Source organism: Elephantulus edwardii, unplaced genomic scaffold, assembly GCF_000299155.1.
Source record: "Elephantulus edwardii isolate Elephantulus edwardi_28Jun2011 unplaced genomic scaffold, EleEdw1.0 scaffold00052, whole genome shotgun sequence".
In the NCBI taxonomy this organism is placed as follows: Eukaryota; Metazoa; Chordata; class Mammalia; order Macroscelidea; family Macroscelididae; genus Elephantulus; species Elephantulus edwardii.
The window spans coordinates 3,015,716-3,035,378 of NW_006399802.1; the positions used below are offsets into that span (position 1 = coordinate 3,015,716).

General features: G+C 43.2%; 1 pseudogene across 1 annotated transcript; it reads right to left on the reverse strand.

Annotated features, from left to right (window-relative positions):
* Positions 1-16,088: 16,088 nt before the first annotated feature.
* On the reverse strand, positions 16,089-16,990 carry LOC102851394 (annotated as a pseudogene). Its single transcript, XR_438881.1, has one exon. The product of XR_438881.1 is annotated as a solute carrier family 25 (mitochondrial carrier; adenine nucleotide translocator), member 6 pseudogene (transcript).
* Positions 16,991-19,663: the final 2,673 nt, after the last annotated feature.

The window sequence follows — 19,663 nt, forward strand, 5'->3', positions numbered from 1 at the left end:
AGGAATACCAGAGGATGAAGGCCAATCAGACCTGGAGCACACAAGAGAAGTCTGGTCCTAAAGCAAAGAGTTGGGAATTTTTAGTGAGATAATTCAGACACAACATTTCCTAAGAAAAGAAGGAAAACAGACACTTGTAGTGTTTTGTCCTTCAGTAGAAAATGGGAGAAGAGTTGGGAAGAAAACACAAGTGATAAGAGACGTGGGCTAAATGCTTTAACCATTTCACCTAATACCAGTACTCTACTGCTCTGTGCCATAAACATTTCAATTTAACATTACTGGTACTTATGCCGAACACGACTCAACCTATCAATTATTTATTAAGCACACATTATGTTTTAAGAAGCCGTAGTGATACAGTGCCTTTCATGTTGAGTTACTAACACTTCCTCTAGAGTAAGAGAAAGCAGTCTGCTATTGCTAAGATTTATAGCCTTGAAAAGCCAGAGGAGGGTTACCAGAAGCCAGAATCATCTGGACAGAAGTGGGTTTGGGTGGTTTATTTTTTGTTTGGTGTCATGTTTTAGAGGAGTCCTTGGCTGGTACAATTGGGTAAGTGCTCACCTGTCAGCTGAAAGGCTGATGGTTCAAACCCACCAGGAGGTGTCTCAGAAGGCAGACCTGGAGACCTGCTTCCACAAAGTTACAATCTTGAAAACCTCAGGAAACACTTCTACTTCCCATACATGGAATCTCCATGGGTTGTAATTTACTAACGACTAACAATGACAATATATTTTAGGCCCTGGGGATACAGCGATGAGATGGTCTTTATCCTGTGTGGACTGTCATTTGTTATATTTGGCAGTGAGACCGAGTGTGACATGTAATGTCAGAAAGGAAGAGAAAATGGAAGTCCAGAGAGCGGAGGCAGCATTTCCAAAGTCACAGAGTGAAATAGTGACAGAGTCTCAGCTCATGGCTCCTGACTCCCAGCCCAGTGTGAGAGATTTCTCTGATGCACAGCCCCACCAGGAATAAGTGACACAATATGAACAGGACAACGCAAAAATATGATTATTGTTGTTGTTGTATCAAGTCAGACATGACCCACAGCTTACCCCCCAGCAGGTTTTCAGAGGCAGGTAATTGCAGGAGACGAGATTGCCCATTCTTCTCTCACAGAACAGCTGATGGATTTGAAGCATGTTCCTTCAGGATTTCAGTGCGGCTTCTTACCACCAGGCCACCAGAGCTCCCTAAAGTACTAAATACTAAGCATATAATCAAGTACTAAGTGTTAATCAAGTACTAAATACTAAGTATTTATATCAAGTACTAAGTACTAGTCAATTACGAAGCATAGAAATATGATTAGTACTTGATTATTAGCACAGGGGGCTAATAACTGGGTTTGTTCTAGAGTCCTATTAAGGAGACTGGGGTTTCTCCGTCGATCACATATTTGGAGTTTCTTGAGGGAGATGACTAGAGGAGAGAGTCTCAGGTCTCAGAGGTCATCTCATTCAATCTTCGATGTCAAATACCCCGCCCACTCCCACTGAGGCATTCTGCCTCCCTCCCAGGTGGCTCGTTCCTCCTGTGAGCAGCTCTGGCAGACTGGTTGGCTTTGGTTTGCACAGTGCAGTGAGATAGCACAGGTTATGATTCCTACCCACTTTGTCCTCAGGTTCCACAAATTATGTGTTTTATTGTGATGGCCCCCCCAGAGGCTAGGAGATGATTATAAACTATTGAACTGCTTTTGTTCCGGGTCAAAAGCCCGGATCACAGCCACTGAGTTATCCCAGAATTGGGCTCTTTCCTTTCTTGTCACTTCTGATGCCATGTCCCTCTTGCAGAGCTGAGCTCAGCACTGCAGAAGTGTGGGCTGAACACCACCTATGATGAATGTGCCCCTTTAGATCTCGTTGCAGGAGTAGGGGTCATGCAATCTTGTGGTCCACACTCCGTCTACCAGTGACCCTACTTCCACTAGAAGGCTTCTCGATATAAGCGCGAGAGGGGTAGGACAAGCAGAGCACAATGAAGATTATGTCAAGGCTGTGCAAGTAAGCAATAACCCGAGATCCATAGGGTGAGCTATACATACACAGCACTCCTTAGCAATGGCCAACAACACATTTATTCCTTTGCTACTCTTTTGGCCTAGCAAGTAAGGAGTTGTACAGCCAACCTAAAGGCAAGTGGTTCGACTCCATCAGTTGCTACACAGGAGAAAAATAAGCAATCTCTTCCTGTGTAATTTATGTTGTTGTTGTTGTTATGTGCTGTCGAGTTGCTTCCGACTCATAGCGACCCTATGCACAACAGGCCTAAACCCTGCTCTATCCTGCGCCTACCGCACCGCCTCTGACACACCCATCCCGATTACCCCAGTCACTGAATCAATCCATCTCATAGAGGGTCTTCCCCTCCTGCGCTGTCCCTCCACCCTCCCAAGCATGATGTCCCTCTCCAAGGACCCGTCCCTCCTGGCAACGTGTCCAAAGTATGTCAGATGAAGCCCCAGAATCCTTGCCTCCAAGGAGTAGCTTGGTTTAATCCTCTCCAAGATGAATCTGTTTGTTTTCCTGGCAGTCCATGGTACATTCAGTACCCTTCTCCAGCAGCTTCTGAAAATATGCTGGACGGTCAGTTATAAGTCGGTTCTGACTCGATGGTGCACAACTCAAAGTGTAGTCCGTGGACCAGCAGCATCAGCACCACCTGGAAGCTTTTTTTTAAGAACTTTTAAGTCTCTGATCCCACTCCAGACCTAGGGAGCCGGAATCTGGGTTTTAACAAGATTCTGGGTGATCCATATGCCCCTTCTTTCTTTTTATGGATCACACCTCCAGGGTATGACCCACACCGAAGCCAGAATGGTCTTCCTAAAACCAATCTGCTCATGTCAGATAATTTTTTGGGAGATCCTCATTGCTTTCAGGATAAAGTCTAAACTCTTAGGTATGGCTTTATGATCTGACCTGTATGTACCTCTGTCATCCCACTCTTTTGTTTTAAATATTTTTTTTAAATTATTTCTTGTGGGGGAATGGGGGAAGGGCTGGGCAGGGAGAAAAGTGTAATAATGAATGAATGGAAATCCAAAATCTCTGTAAATGTTCATTAAAATTATTAAAATAATAAAAAAGACAAAAAATTATTTCTTTTGTGTGTACCATCAAATCAGATCTGACTGGTACAGGAGGAGAGTGTCCCTCCTTCTTCAGCAGAGCATCTGGTGGATTTGAACTGCTCACCTCTGGATGTCATCCCACTCTTAAGAGAATTTGATTACACCAAATGAATGATCCCTACTTCCTCCAAAGGGAACTGTTTCACCTCCTTGCCTTTGTACATCCTAGTCCTTGACCTCGAATCCCATCCCTAGACTCTCTCCTCTAAGAGATTCCCCCACAGCCTTCATCTCACCTTCAATCATCTCCTCCTCCAAGTGCTGCCTGGTGTGTGCCTGCTCTAGCAGAGCACTCAGCACCCTGGTCTGTCATCACCATCCTCATCAGGAGATGGGTTTGCTGAGATGAGCCTGAGTTTGATTTGTCTTGGGCTCAGGGTGGATGCTCAGTACCTGCTAAATTGCCAAGGTTGCTAGAAAAGAACTCAGATGTATAGCAAACCCCAAATGGAGGAAAGCTTGGTGAAGATACTATTCCTCATATGGTACTTGTCACCTTGCTCTCCAGGGAGGAGTCTACTCTGCTTGCTAAGAGTCCTCAGAGAATCAGTCACATTATCCGTCCCCATCAGTCCTTACTTAAGCTAATGTCAGCCACTGAGAAATGGCATAGACCTCTGAGAATTTCCTTGGCTCTGGAAACCTTTTGCAAGTCACTATACTTTTCTTGCCTATTGGACTGGACCCAACTCCCAGGAAGCCAGAGATGGAACAGATCTATTCTTTTCTGTAGGCAACTCAAAGCCAGACTGGGAAGATGGGCTCAAATAATTTGTTAGTGTTCTGACAGAGTTGGGGTTCCCCACTGGGTAGGATATGCCACTAGGCAAGGACGGAACGGATTTAGTGTTTATAGCAGACCAAACAGCACCAGCAAAGGGCTGGAAGGAGCCCAGACCAAACCCACTGATGTCAAGTCAACACTGACTTGTAACAATCCTAGGACAGAGGAGAACTGACCCACAGGCTTTCTGAGGCTGTAAATCTTTACAGAAGCAGATCCAGCTCTCAGACAGTAGCTGTGAGTCTGCACTGCTGATCTTTTGATCAAGTACTTTACCACTATGTCACTAATGCTCCCAAGGTTTAGTGTTACACTCTTGTCCACTGCTGTCAAGTTGATTTTGATTCATATTGACCTTCTATCAGGCTTCTGAGATTGCAAATCTTGATGGGAAGAGACAGTCCATCTTGATGCCAAGGAGAGGTTGGTGGATTCTATCTGTCAGCCTTTCAGTTAGCAGCCAAGTATGCTACACACATTATGTGAAATGGACAGTGGGAACAAGGCCACACTGTTGTTGGTCTCACATTATTCCTAGCAGTCCCATGCACAATGGAGAAAGATTTTCTTTAAAAAAAATCATGAAAACTTTATTTTTATTCTACTATGAATATGTTTATCTTATAAATACCAAACCCTATAACTCATTCCATGTCCTTTTCTTCTTTGTCTTTTAGAATGTTCAAAGGGCAATTTAGAAGCTTTCCTTTAGTAACTGGTTATTGTTGTTGTGTGCCGTTGAGTTGGAACAGACTCAAAGCTGACCCTGCAGTGGATTTTCAGAGCCTGTAAATCACATGAGAGAAGACTGCCCATTCTTCTTTCTTAGAACAGCTGGTAGATTAGAACTGAGTGCCTTCAGGATTGCAGTGCAGCTTCTTACCACAGGGCCACCAGAGTTGATGTGCTCCAGCTTTTTTTTTCTTTTTTTTTTTTATTTGAATGAAAATTTACAGAGACTTAGGGTTTCCAGTCATTCATTGTTGCACTGTACTCCCTACCCTTCTCCCCTGCCCCCCACTCACTCTTCTCCTTGAAAAGTAAAAGGAAAACTCTTTCATTGTTATGCAATCCCTCCCTGCAAGTCCACTCCACTGTGCAGCCTTCATTCTGGACTCCTGTCATGACAATAATACCCAATCGTATATCCCTTTTAAACAGTTCTCTCCCTCATCTGTTTCAATGCAGTATATATATCACGTAGGAAGATTTTCATTGGCTAGTTTTGGGGAAGTACATCATCAGGCATTGCTTTCTAGTCTGCTCAGTCTAGAAGCATCTTTGAAGTCCCTTCAGGGTCATAGCAACACTTCCACTGACAGAATATGCACTTGAGTGGCATTGACTGGGAATAGAACCCAAGTCCCCCACATGGAAATTGAGAAACCACTGAACAAACCACTGTCACCTGGCCAGGCCAAGGAGGTCCTCACGTTCATAGACTGTGCATTGAACACAAGGTCTCCCTTGTGTGGACGGACTGGTTATACACAGGGTAAAGTTGCTATGTCGCAGGATTATATTAGCATTGTAGATATCATCATTACTCAAAATGTTAAAAAGTAATTTAGTATAAATTTGTTCACTCTCTAAAGATGGGTGATATATACATTTATCATGACAATTTCCTGGCAGATAGAAGCAGACCATCTTGTTCTAAGTTGATTAATACACCCTGTTCTGTTTCTAGTTTTGAAGGAGGAAAATTTTGATGACTAAAAGATGTAACTCACAAAGAGAGAGTCTGCAGAATATAAGCTAAAGCATACTCTCAAAAATATCTACCTTTACATTAATTTTCTTAGTACTAATTTTGACATGAGGTTTTACATAAAATGAGTAATATAAGTAAAAGGATACAGAGCCAAGAATCAGTGTACAAAATGCTTTTGAAAGCATCATAGGAATGAAAAATTCTTTGAAGAAAAATTCAATGATATTTAAGAAAAATATGTTCTTAATGATAAACAAATTGTCAAACATTGATGTTAATTTCTCTGAAGATGGGAATATGAGGGAAAAAAGGAGGATAATTAATTTTAACTATGACTTCCATGGTTTATAAACTAACCAAAATATTTTTAATGGATTTAAAAATGTTGAAAGCAACAGCATTACTTTCATAAGAAAGGTTTATAACACTAAAAAAATGATATTTTTATTTTTCTAAATGACAGATGTAAATTGAAAACTTATTATGAGCTTACACTACTGCATGCAGTACATGAAAATTTATAGTAGAAATTGACCACTACGTTATTGACGGAGCATCAATCTGTCAGGCACTGAAAACCTGAACTGTTTTCTTATCTTTTTGACATTTAGCAATATGCTTGCATCAATAATTTACTGGAAGCATGTCTGAATACTTTTGTAGTTTTCAGAATATATTTAATCTTGCCAATATTGGTTTGCCAATGGAGAACATCCTGAAATGAAAATGTGCTTAAAATTACTTAAGAGTTATAATCTGTCAAATCTAACAACCATTTTTACAGAAAATGAGGTAATGATGCAAGCAAGGATTAAAATAATCAGAAACATTTTGTTCCCATGAAAACAAGATTCATGTTTTAGCCTAAAGAGCAGAGTTTGTGACAAGGACTTATATATAACCTTACAGTGTTTTAAAATTCTCCTGGGGAAAATGATGCCAAGGAATTGGGCAGAATAAAATAGGAAGGAAAGTCAATCCAAACCATCGTCATACACCTGGCCCAAGTCTTGAGCAGTGGATTTCCATTTGGCTGAGACTTTCCAAAAAGTCTAGTCTAATGACCTCAGAATTCCAATCCTATAGGACTGGAACATAAAAACTAGAAACAAAGAAGGATCAATTTGAAAATGCTGTCTTGATAATAGAAATGATATTAAATGCCATATGATCAATAACTTATTCATCAACAATATCTTTTTCAACAGTAGAATTAATATACACACAATTATACAAGGCCAATGACTTAGGCATCAGAAAGACCTTTCTTCGACAACCTAAGCCAATGACTATGCACACGGACCTTGCCTGATGGAATACGCTGGAATCAAATAAATTACTTTTGTGGAAACAAATTATGAGGGAGCTCAATCTCATCAGAACAAGGCCAGGGATTGACTGAGGAACAAATGACCAACTACTCATATGCAGGTTCAGTTTGAAGCTGAAGAAAAGAAAAATAAGTCTTTGCTGCAGACATGGTAGACTACTTAATATGGCTCTTTTAGTCATAGACTTTGTAACTCCTACTGAATGACTGGTGGTAGGAAAAAAGATATAAAACTCAAACTCATTGCTGTTGAGTTGGAGCTTCATAGCTGGCCTACTCCTAGGTTTTTGGGAAGGTGTAAATTACAACAGAGAAAATGACCCATCTTTCTCCTACAGCGTCACGGGTATTGATGGTCCCCCCTAGACTACTGCATAGCTTGCGAGTAAGGTAAACAAAGTACACTGCACACTTGAGGCTGTGGAATTATGTACATAAAGTGTGTGGAACCCTAACGATGGGTGTGGCCAGTTTGGCCATCTCACTAGGCTTAAGTGAAATATTCCAGAGAATGGAAACAGGGAATCTCCTTATATCAAGAAAGAAGGTCCAGGACTGGAGTAGGCTCTTCAGACTTGAGATCACTGCACTGGACCTCTTTGAACCAGGAGACAAAGTGAGAGCTGTAATAATTTGCTGAGATGGTGAGAAACAAGGAGAAGCAGAGGCAGAGAAGTGGTGGCAGCAGAACCAGGAAACTTCTGGTCCATGTGCGAGAAAATAGACCACTTTCAGGCAGGAGGCTTGCTATCAGATTGGGGTACCTCTGTGTAACAAAGCTAAAAGAACTTTGTAACACTTGCCCAAGCAGGACAGAAGTCAAGGGGCCATGACATTGAGAGACTGACCAGTCCAAACAGACACTGAGTTGTTTCTAATGCTGTATCGTTATCTGTTATTTACCTAATAAACCCTAGGATTTTGAGTATTTTCTGTGAGTTCTAGGTGATCATTGGAATTAATTATCAAACCCAACAGGAGAATAGATAATGAAGGGAGAGAGACAATTAATGTCAGAATTGGTAAAATTTGGAGGATAGAGGTAAGTGTGACCTCTCTGTCTTATAGAAATTAAATTTGGGCTATAGATGATGCTGGTAATTCTCTCTACCTTCTTGAAGACAGAGAAGGTTAGATACCACCCCATGCATTTATTACAAAGTTCATGAGAGCCAAGTATAGATATTCAAGCCAACCTTGAATATATCCTTTTTGAGTTTAGAGACCATCTCAAGGTTTGTTGCACTGAACACTGATGACCAAGGATATTGTACATGAAAAAAAGCAAAAGATCATTAAAAAGACATGAAAGAAAGATAAGACCAAAGCACATTTCAGAAGAGACTCTGAAGCTTGATCTTGAATGTAAAGTAGCTAAAGTGAATGGAAGACATAGAGAGCTGAGCAGAAGATTCTGAAAGACGGCTCCAGAAGACAAAGAATTATAATAAAATGTGCCAAAACTTGGAGTCAGAAAAAAAGGAAGACACACATAGAATTTATCATTCTAAAAGAACTGAAGAAACAAAGTTTTGAGTTGTAACAGAATGATCCTATAGGCAAAATAGTGAACAATACAGGAAGCATTAAAAGAAGATGACACAAGATCACTGTATCAAAAAAGAAACCATTTCAGGACGTAGCATATGATGAAGAACCAGTAGTAGTGAAGGAAGTCCAAACAGCACTGAAGGCCTTGGCGGAAAACAAGGTAGTAACAGAATACCAATTGAGGTATTTCTAAAAATGGATATAACACTGACAGTGTTCACTTGTTTATGCCAAGAAACCTGGCCAACTGGCTAAAAAAGATCTATATTTGTGTCCATTCCAAAGAAAGGTGATTCAAAGGAATGCAGAAATTATTACCCAATGTCAAATATATCACATGCAAGTAAAGTTGTAAAAAAGATCTATTTATAAGTTGAAAAATGGTTGTAGTAGTGCAGTGATGAGAAACAAATAGAAATTCAAGCTGGATTCAAAATAGACTATAGAATGAGGGATATAACTGTTGGTATCAGATGGATCTTGGCTGAAAGCAGAGAATGCCAGAAAGACAGTATTTTCTTGTTTTATTGACTTTGCAAAAATCTTAGCTGTTTGGGTCATAACAAATTATGGATAACTTTGCAAAGAATAGAAATTCCTGAGCACTTGATTGCCTTCATCTGAAACCTGGACATAGCCCTAGAGGCAGTCATTTGAACATCCCAAGAAGTTCCTATGTAGTTTGTAACTGAGAAAGCTTTACACCTGGGTTGTATACTTTCACGATACATATTTAATCTATATGCTAAGCAAACAACCTTGCTTACTGAAAATGAAGAGGACTTGAAACACTTTCCAGTGAGAACAAAGTATGGAATACACTTCAACATAAAGAAAACGAAATTCCTCAGATTTAGATCAATAAACACAATTATGATAAATGAAAAAAATATTTAAATTATCAAAACTTCCATGTTACTTAGATCAACCATCAGCACCCATGAAAGCATCATTCAAGAAATCAAATGACATTTCGTATTTGGTAAATCTGTTGCAAAAGATCTCTTTAAAATAATTTTTGTTTTTGTTTTTTTTACAATCTAGCTGCTCTTTGGAGGCAAGGATTCTGAAACTTCATCTGACATATTTTGGACATGTCGCAAGGTAGGATCAGTCCTTGGAGAGAGATGTCATGCTTGGGAGGGTGAAGGGGTAGTGCAGGAGAGGAAGACCCTTGATGAGATGAATTGATTCAGTGACTAGTATAACATGGGGGTAAGTGTATCAGAAACAGTAAGATTGGCACAGGATAGAACAGTGTTTAGTTAAGGCTGTTGTACATAGGGTCGCTATGAGTCACAGTTGATTCGATGGCACATAACAACAACAAAATCACTTTTACACTTATAATTTATCTGACCCGAGTCATGCATAGTCCTTTTCAATAAGCTTATTTGTACATGAAACCTGGATGATGAAAAGGAAGGCCAAAGAGGAATGGATGCATTTGAATTGTAGTATTGTTCAAAGGGGAGTTCTGGTGGTCTAGTGCATAAGGAGTTGCACGGCCAGCCCAGAGATGGCAGTTTAAACCCACCAACTGCTCTGAGAGAGGAAGATGAGCGATTTACAGCTTCCCAAAACCTGCTGGAGCTTCGAGTTGGTTTTAGTTCAAAGGCAATGAGTTGAGCTAAGCTACACTGTGAGCTGCCAGGAAAAGGAACAAATCTGCCTTGGAGGAAGTACAGCTGGAATGCACCTTAGAAGCAAGGACGAGGAGACTTTGTCCTCTTTACTCTGAACATGTTATCAGGAGGGACCAGCCCTTGGAGAAGGACATTATGTTTGGTAAAGCAGAGGCTCAGTACTAAAAAGGAAATGCCACAAGGTTAATACCACGGCTGGACTGACTAAATGACTACACTAAGGTGCTTAAACAAATCAGTGATTAAGGGGTCGCATAGGCCTGGGGAATATTCAATTCTGTTATATCCCTAGGGCAGGACTTTATACAGGTTCATTCTGCTTTGACACACTGCTGAGAATTTGCCTTTCCACCCCGGATATACTGAACCAGAACCTACAGTTTAACAAAATGTTCAGGTGATTCTTCCATATACTATAAGAACAATATAAGAACTACGTAGGCATCTTGTTAAGATGCACATTCTTACTCAGTCCACGTAGGCTGGAACGGCAAATTCAAAGCCACAGTCAAATCAGAATGAACTGATTTGAATTGAAGCTCTGTGGTGCTATTATTTGGAGCTGACTCCATAGCACCCAACAACATCAGGACAAAAGGGAGTGTATTTCCATCAGTGCTCGTTCTCCATTGGTCAGCGATTACTGCTCGGTGAATACTAACTGTCTTATACTCCAAGTCTGTCGAGATGTCCTTGTTCACCACAGCAGAGGAGTCTCAGAGCAGCAAGCAACTGCAGAGGTACCTGCTGAGGTGGGGAGCTGTAGGGAACCACCAAAATAAAAGTGGCTGAGAGGATATGAGGTGGGCCCAAGTGTCCAACAGGAAATCCAATTTTATTTCAAACCAAACTCAATGGATTTTGTTCCAACTTCTCATGGCAATGAGAGAATTATATACTAGTCTTAATTACTGTGGAAGTTCAGCTTTTTTTCTTCTTTTAGGGAAGACATTTAATGTGCTCTCGTGGCTTTGTGGCAAGAAGCTGTGCTGCAATCCCGAAGGCATGCAGTTTGAATCTACCACCTGCATCGCTGAAGAAGGATGGGCAATCTCCTCTTGTTCAATTAACTGCTCTGAAAACCCACTGGAGGATCAGGTATAGGTTGGTTCCAACCTGATGGTACATAACATAACATAAAAAAAGAAAGCACAAATCTTATTTGACAAATTTCAAATATTCATTTGTGGCCTATAAATTTGTTCTACAAAATGACTGTCATTATTATTGAGAAACAAAATATCCTCACTAAAAAGATTTACTCAGGAGGGAGCATCTCGTTGGGGTTTGCAGGCAGAGGCTGTGTTGTTTCCTTAGCTGGGCCTCTGAACACCATTTGTGCACCCTGAGGTTCTCCATTTAATGTGGAAATTTGGGGAAATTGTGGCCAAATTGGCTTTTTGTGGTTGAGATAATTTTTAAAGCCTCAACTAGGAGAAGTTGCCATCATAATGGAACTGTTGTTGTTGTGCTCCATAGAGTTGGAACTGACCCCTAGCTCACCTTCTGGTGGGTTTTCAGAGGCACTTAATCGCTCAGGAGGAGATTTCCCATCATCCTCTCACCGAGCAGCTGGTGGCCTGGAACCAAGGGCCTTCGGGATTATAGTGTAGCTTCTTGCCACTAGGCCACCAGAGATCTCTTGCAAGAAATTTAAAAAAAAATAATAATAATAAAAGCAGTTTCTCAAGCTTGGCAGAGCTGACGTTTTGGCTGGGAAAGCTCTCTGTTGAGGGAAGCTGTGCTGGGCATTGCAGGACATTAAGCAGATGCCTGGTTTCTCCTCACTAAATGCCTGTAGCACTCTGTCCTCAGCTGTGATCACTGAAATGCCTCAACAATGCTAAGTGTGTTTCTGAAAGACGAAAACCACCTGAAATTGAAAACCACTGCTTTAGAAGGTGAAGGATTCCTTCTTGAAGCTGATATATTTTCTCTCCAATACTTCTGTTCAGTTAGCATTTGTTTTCCATGCTTTTCTTTCCTGAAAACCAGATGGTATGCTATTTCCCATGTCCTGAGGGTTCAGTGAAAATCACCTTTCAGGGGTCTGGATGATGAGAGAGTTCAGTCTCTGAGAGTTGGGCCAAGTTCTCTGACCCCAGGATCACTTCTGACACAGCTGGGTCCAGCACACGTGTGCTGGGGAGATGAGAGGTGGGACGAGCCTGCATCACCCTGTTGGCAGAATGTAAATGCACAGGGACAAAACTGTGGGATACACGGTCAGGGCAGAGCTGAACTGGTTGACTAGATGCAGGACCTGAATCTCGAGGTTTGAAGCACTTTTGCTCTGTATGAGTTGGCACAAAACTCAAAAACAATGTGCTGAGCATTGAAATCTTCCATGAGTCTAACCTGTTTTCCAAACTCAAAGCAGGTGTAGGAAATTGCGTAGGAAGAGCCTGCCATTCTTTCTCTGTTGGTGCAGTTGGTAGATTTGAATTGCTGGCCTTGAGGTTAGCAGCACAACTTCCCATTTACTACACCACCGGAGCTCCAACCTATTTTATAGCTGTTCAGAATTTTTTACATTCATTCACTTAGCTGATCCTCGAAAAAAAAAAATTAGTCAAGTAAGAAAATCAGACATCTGGACATGTTTCCTCCAATTTCTTGAAAAGTAAACCTTGAAGAGGGGGAAGGTCTTACAGGAGGGAAATAATGGAGCCAGGACTTCAATCCCCATCCACGGATCTTCAGAGAACCCAACAGAAGTGGCTGGAAGTAAGACAAACATTAAAATCTAATTTTACTGCTTAAAAGGTAACAATAAATGTTTTTACAGAATTGATTATAAAGTTGTTGTGTATCATCAAGTTAAAAATGACTCTTAGCTCACCTTTCAGTGATTTTTAGAGGCTATGAGGGTCGGTGCAGGAGGGGAAGGCCCTCTATGAGGTGGATTGATTCAGTGACTGGGGTAATCGGGATGGGTGTGTCGGAGACAGTGCAATTGGCACAGGATAGAGCAGGGTTTAGGGCTGTTGTACATAGGGTCGCTATGAGTCCCAAGCGACTCAATGGCACATAACAACAATAACAACAACATAAATCATGGGGGAGGAGATTGCCCATCTTTCCTCAAGCAGCTAGCTGGTGGATTCAGGATAGGACAAGGTTCAGATCTGTTGTTCATAGTATTACTTTGAGTCACACTCAACTCAGTGGCACCTAACAACATCAGCACACACACGCACACATGCACACACATACAATGTATATACATAACATGACAATATACATTATATATATCTATATACACACACATACACACATGTGTAATGTGACTATATATATAAACATATATATACAATATATACACATAATGTGACAATAGGGAAAACTGTTTATGAAATAGTAAGTTAAGATGGCAAGCTAACAAACAATACATACAGTATTTATTTTTGTAAAAGTATGCCTGAGCATAGAGAAAATAGATTGAGACATTGCACGAGAATGTTCAGCGTGGTAATTACTGAACACTGAGAGAATGGATGATGTAAATTTTCTCCTTGTTGCTTATGTGTATTACCTAAATTATTTACAATGAATAAATGCTACTTTATAACCAGAACAATTTAAATATTCTGTTTTAGATACATTGGGAAACCTGCTAATTAAAGAACAGCAGGTCTCTCCCACAGGGTGTGAGGGGAGAGGGGCTTCCTCTCCCTTTCCCTCTCCCTCCCCTCCTTCCCTATCTGCTTACAGACACCAAAGTTATTTGCAAGATATGAGCTCCCAGGTCTTGGAATGAAAATGTCTCTAACTGTTCTCCTTAACAAGCATTCGTGGATGCTGTGGGTGAGATGTTGAAAAGTAAGTGTTTAATTTGGAATACACAGTGGAGAGAAACTTTAATATAATATTAATTCATCGCGCAAATTAGCAAGGTTTAATAACCATGCAAGCCATCGGGAATCCCGGTGTGACTCAAAATGACATCTGCATCAATGGTCTAATTAATAATGTATATGTTAATAAGAATCTCATTAAAGACTGGGTTCAGTTATCAACGTACGATGTAATTCCTTAGCATCCATCGTCCAGTGTAGTGCTTGAGCGACTCTAGCTGCAGCTTCCAATGATAAATGACTCTTTAAGTCCAATGAATTGATTGAGGAGACAGTGATTAGTGTAAAAACTCAACTCCTTTAGAAGCACAGAAACTACTGGCTACACTGATTACAAATCAGGAGAAATGAGAGTAGGGTGTCAGCAGGCAGGTGAGGGTCACACAGAGAATAATGAGAGATGGCAGAGAGGTAAACCAAAGCCCATTCATTCATGTCTCCCTCCCTCCTGCCCAGAACTGGGCATTTGACTCTGCTGTTAGGAACATTTTAACAAGAGTGCCATCAGCAATGATTAATCTCCATGGGAAAATTATTATTCTTTTTTTTCTTCAGTGCAAAGACTGTAAAGTTAATTGACTCCTTTGGTCATTTTTCTCTTTGGTTTGGTTTCTCTCTTCCCGAGTTTCCTCATTCTCATTTTCCTCTTAATTGAATTGTTTTAAGCAGGGCTATGGAGGCTGGATTCATCAGTCAGTTGCTGTGAGGGGGCTTGTATTAAAATTGACTTATGCTACAGTCCCCCATTGTAACTCTCATTCTTTTTACCAAGTCCGAGGGGGCTGGGCCCTCTTTAGCAAATCAACATAGTGATGCCTTACCTGATTTTTCCCCAACAAAAAGGTTCACCCTGTGAGGTTTTAGTCCTTGTCGATTTTGTTTTATGCTGATTATTGCCACTAGCAATCTTCACCATAAATCAGGTAGATGACAACTAGTTTATCTTTATTTCTGGCTAATCTAGAGGGAAGGAAGAGATGTGAATGAGTTTATGAGCTAGAGGAGCCATGGGAGGGGGCGGTGAGGTAGAGAGAAGAAAGAGAGTGATAGACCACAGAGGAATGCCCTGAGAGGTGGGGAGTGATAGGGGGAGGGGAATGTGTCCGTTCTGAATTACTGACCGCAGCCTTAGTTTTCCAGAGTTGCTGTTACAGTAATACCGAAAGCAGGCAGTTTTGAAGGACAAAGACTTGTTTTCCTGCAGTTCTGGAGGCTGCAAGTCTCTGCCATGCCAGCCTCTTCCCTGTCCATGGTTCTAAGTATTCCTTGGCTTGTAGTTGATCCTCACATGCCATCTGTCTTCCTCTGTTTGTGCCTCTGTGTCTAATATGCTCATTTTATAACCCAGAAGTGATTAGATTTAGGATATACCCTACACTGATGGTATTTTAGGAGATTTATTAACCATATTACATTATATTGCATTGGGGTTCTGGTAGACTGGTGGTTAGAGAGCTGTGCTGCCAATCCAAAGGCAAACAGTTTGAATCCACCAACTGCTCCAAGGGAGAAAGATAGACAGTGCCTCCTGTGCAATTTAGAGCCTCTGAAAACATGCTGGGGTTGGGGATAAGGGAGTTCAGCTATGAGTTGTTTCCAAATTGACAGCAATGAGTTTGAGGTTTTATATTGCATTTTTCATGAAGGTTTCACTGGCCAATTGTGTCAGATGTGGACTTTTTTTTTTTTTTCCGACTGGCGCTTCCTGTTTATTGGTCTGGCTGGAGTCCGACGTGGAGACATGATGGGGGCTGGCAGAAGTGGGGGCGCGGACGCACGCACAGGTGGCCGGGGCGCACACAGGTTCGCACACAGGTGGGCGGGGAGGAGTCACGATTCTGTAAGTAAATACTGGACACACGGCGCCGTGCGCCCTCTGGACTGGGGTCCCCGGGCACCGTCCACTACTGGATGTGTGGACGGTGCGGGTGGGCGGGGGGTCCGAGGGGGTCAAGCCCCGGGCCCAGTGGTCCTGACAGATGGGGGAGTCCTGGAGGACAGTGGTCCACATGGAAGGGGGGGGTGGTCCACACGGAGGGGGAGGGGCAGCGGTCAGCAGCGGCCCTAAATGACCTTCTTGAGCTCGTCGTAGATGACCAGCACGAAGGCCCCGCCCATGCCCCGCAGCACGTTGGACCAGGCGCCCTTGAAGAAGGCCTTGCCACCCTCGTCCTTCAAGATCTTACGCCAGCAGTCGATCGTCCTCGTGTACATGATGTCCGCTCCTTTCCGGCCAGACTGCATCATCATCCTTCCCCGCACGGTATCGAACGGGTAGGACACCACTCCAGCCACCGCAGTGACCGTCTGCGCAATCATCCAGCTGACCACGATGTGCGTGTTCTTGGGGTCCGGGAGCATACCTTTGGCCGTGTCGTAGACGCCGAAGTAGGCGGCCTGGTAGATGATAAAGCCCTGGACAGACACGTTGAAGCCCTGGTAGAGGCCGCGGATGCCGTCCGACTTGCTGATCTGGACCAGGCAGTCCCCCAGGCCCTTGAACTCGCGCTCCGTGCCCGACTTGCCCACGTCGGCGGCCAGCCGGGTGCGGGCGAAGACCAGCGGGTAGACGAAGCAGAGTGAGGTGGCCCCGGCCGCGCCGCCCGAGGCCAGGTTGCTCCCGAAGTAATGCCAGAACTGGGTGTGCTTGTCCACCCCGCCCAGGAACACCTGCTTGTACTTGTCCTTGAAGGCGAAGTTGAGGGCCTGGGTGGGGAAGTAGCCAATGACGTTGGCCAGGTTGCCCCTCCAGAAGGACAGCATGCCCTGCTCCCAGGGGATGCGCACGATGCAGTCCACGATGCCCTTGTACTGCTTGTCCGCCGCGATCTGCTTGCTGGCGTGCTGGACCTGCAAAAGCAGCTTGACCGGCTCGATCTCGGGGCCACGGCCGTTTTCGAGATGACGGCGGCGACGCCCCCCGCCAGGAAGTCCTTGGCGAACGGGATGGCCTGTTCCGTCATGGTGGCGGAGAGCGCTGCGGAGCTGGCTGGCTGACAGCTGGGACTGGGTGCTCGAAGGCCGGGAAAGGGAGGCGCCGCTGGCTCCGCCTCCGCCAGGACCGAAAGGCTTCTTTTTTTTTTAAAAAAAAAAAAAAAGAAAAGTTTTATTTTGTTATCTTCTCTGTGTGTGTACCGTCAAATTGAATCTGGTACAGGAGATGTGGACTTCTAATTTAGCTTCCTAGTGCACTGGGAAAGAAAAAGTCTGCAGTTAGGGACCTCTCCAAATTTTAGAGCAGTAATGATCTCAGTTTGAGGACTAAGATTCATTCTAATCACGTGCTATGCATCTGAGATCTGGACAATGAATAGGGATGACAGAAGAAGAATTGATGTCTTTGAGCTGTGGTGAGCCGTGGTGTTGGAGAAGAGAGCATTGAACATCCCATGGATGGCCAAAAGAACAAAAAATATGTCTTGAAGAGGGTGCAGCCAGAGGGCTCTTTGCAGGCGTGTTACTAGAAGGTGTTATTCTCTGGAAAGAGACATGATGCTTGGAAGGGTAGAGGGTCAGCAAAGGAGAGGAAGACCCTCAACCAGCAGGATTGACACCATGACTGTCACAATGGGCTCTTGTGTGCCAGGAAGTGTGAGGATGGTACACGATAAGACAGGGTTCAGATCTGTTGTTCATAGGGTTGCTATGAATCGTACTCAACTCAAGGGCACCTAGCAACAACAACAACAACACTATGTACCAGGCTTTGTGCTGAAGTTTTTAATGTCATAATCTCAACTACTCACCAAAATTAAAATCGTTAGTTCTATCTTACTGATGAAAAAATGGACTCAGGGTATTTTACTGGCCTGCTTAAGGCTGTCCTGCAAATACAGAGCAGATACAGGTCTAGAACCCATGACTCTGTTGTCTGGGTCAGAGCACTCCCTAAGGGAGCTTCCTGAGTAAGCTTCCTTACTCCTTCTGGTAAGAGGTGCCTAGGGCCTTCTCTTGAATGCCCTAATTGAGCTATGATAGATAAGCCATGACGCAGGCCACTCCAATCCTCCACCACTGTGTATAGGAGGTAGAGGATGGGAAGTCCTGCAAATGTCCTTCAAGTCTGAAACTGGCCCTGTGTTCTGCCTAGAGATCAGATCTCTTTTAGTCCAGAAGTATATTGGGACCTGCAAGACCTCACCAAGGAAGCAGAAGCAGCCATGCTAATGAACACTGGTTGGCAATCCTTGGTTTGAGGTTTTCCTGCCAAAGGACCCATCAATGTGCTTTACAGGAACCCAGTCGCTATAGCCCCGGGACTAGGCTAACCAGGAGCACTGGAATCTCCTTGATTCTGCGTGTTGTTGTTATGTGTCATTGTGACCCTATGAACCACAGACCTCAACTCTGCCCTATCCTGTGCCATCCTCACCAGCTCTGACATATGTGAGCCCATTGTTACAATCACAGTACTGACCTGTCTTACTGAGAGTCTACCTCTCTCATGTTGATTCTCTACCTTTCCAAGCATGATGTCCTTCTCCAAGAACTGAGCCCTCCTACAAACATGCCCTTACTATCCTAGAGGGAAGAGCCCCAGGAGGTTGATGGAGTTGTACCTCTTTGCTCAGAGAGAGGGTGGCACTTGCCCAGAGTCAGGATTGAGCAGAGCTGGGCTCTACCTGGACCTTCTGACCGCACCAGGCTGTTAGCTTTCCAAAGGCTTTCCTCCCTTTGCTCCGCCTTTCCTAAAATCTCACTTTAGAGTCACCTTCTGCTTTTCTCGTGATAAGAATTTCACAGCAATTCACACACCCTGAGGGGTGAACGCATAGCAGATTGCCAGAGCCACACTGTAATTATCCATTCTTCTGCTCAAGCACTTGCTCCAGAATGAAGGCTGGCTGGTCTGTTACCCTCGATAGCCTTTGCTGAGCACCCAACTGGGATGGTTCTGAAAAGAGAAGAGACACAGACATAATCAAAGGCACTGCTCCCAGGAAGTTCCTCAATCATGAGGAGAATAGTGAAGGCCGCAAATAGCTAGGAATGGAGGGAAGTGTGACAAAGATCCAAGGAGCAGATGCACAAAGTCCAGCAAGAAGTTTGGTGGGATTTGGACAGTGGAGACAGTAGGGGTGGGGCTTGGGAACCTTTGTTATAATTGTTTCATTTCCCATGATAGGACTTGAGATGTGATTAGCTATTCATATAAAGGAGTTAGCAACACCCTTAACTAGGCCATAGCTTTGATCAGATACAAGGGTAGTTTCTCTGGGGTATGGCCTGTAACACCTTTTTTCTCTAGTGAGATGAAAGGAGAGAGGTAGTAACCAGAAAAGGAGACTTTAGTACTACCAACAAAGAAGATCTGAGGAAACTCAACATAAAAGAATGCCCGGACAGAAGGAGGCAGTCAAGCAATGCTGGGCCTAGAGATGCCAAGGAAACAAGGACCTGCTTCGAGCACCAACACAGAGAGAACGCCTTCCTTTAGCATCAGAACCCACGTTTAGACTTCTAACCTTTTAAACAATAAAAGAATTAATTTCTGTTAGTTAAATCCATCCACAGGAACTCTGCTGGCCTAGTGGCAAGAAGCTGCACTGCAATCCCAAATACACACTGTTTGAATCCACCAGTAGCTCCGTGGGAGAAGGCTGGGCAGTCTCCTCCAGTGCAATGAACTGCCTCTG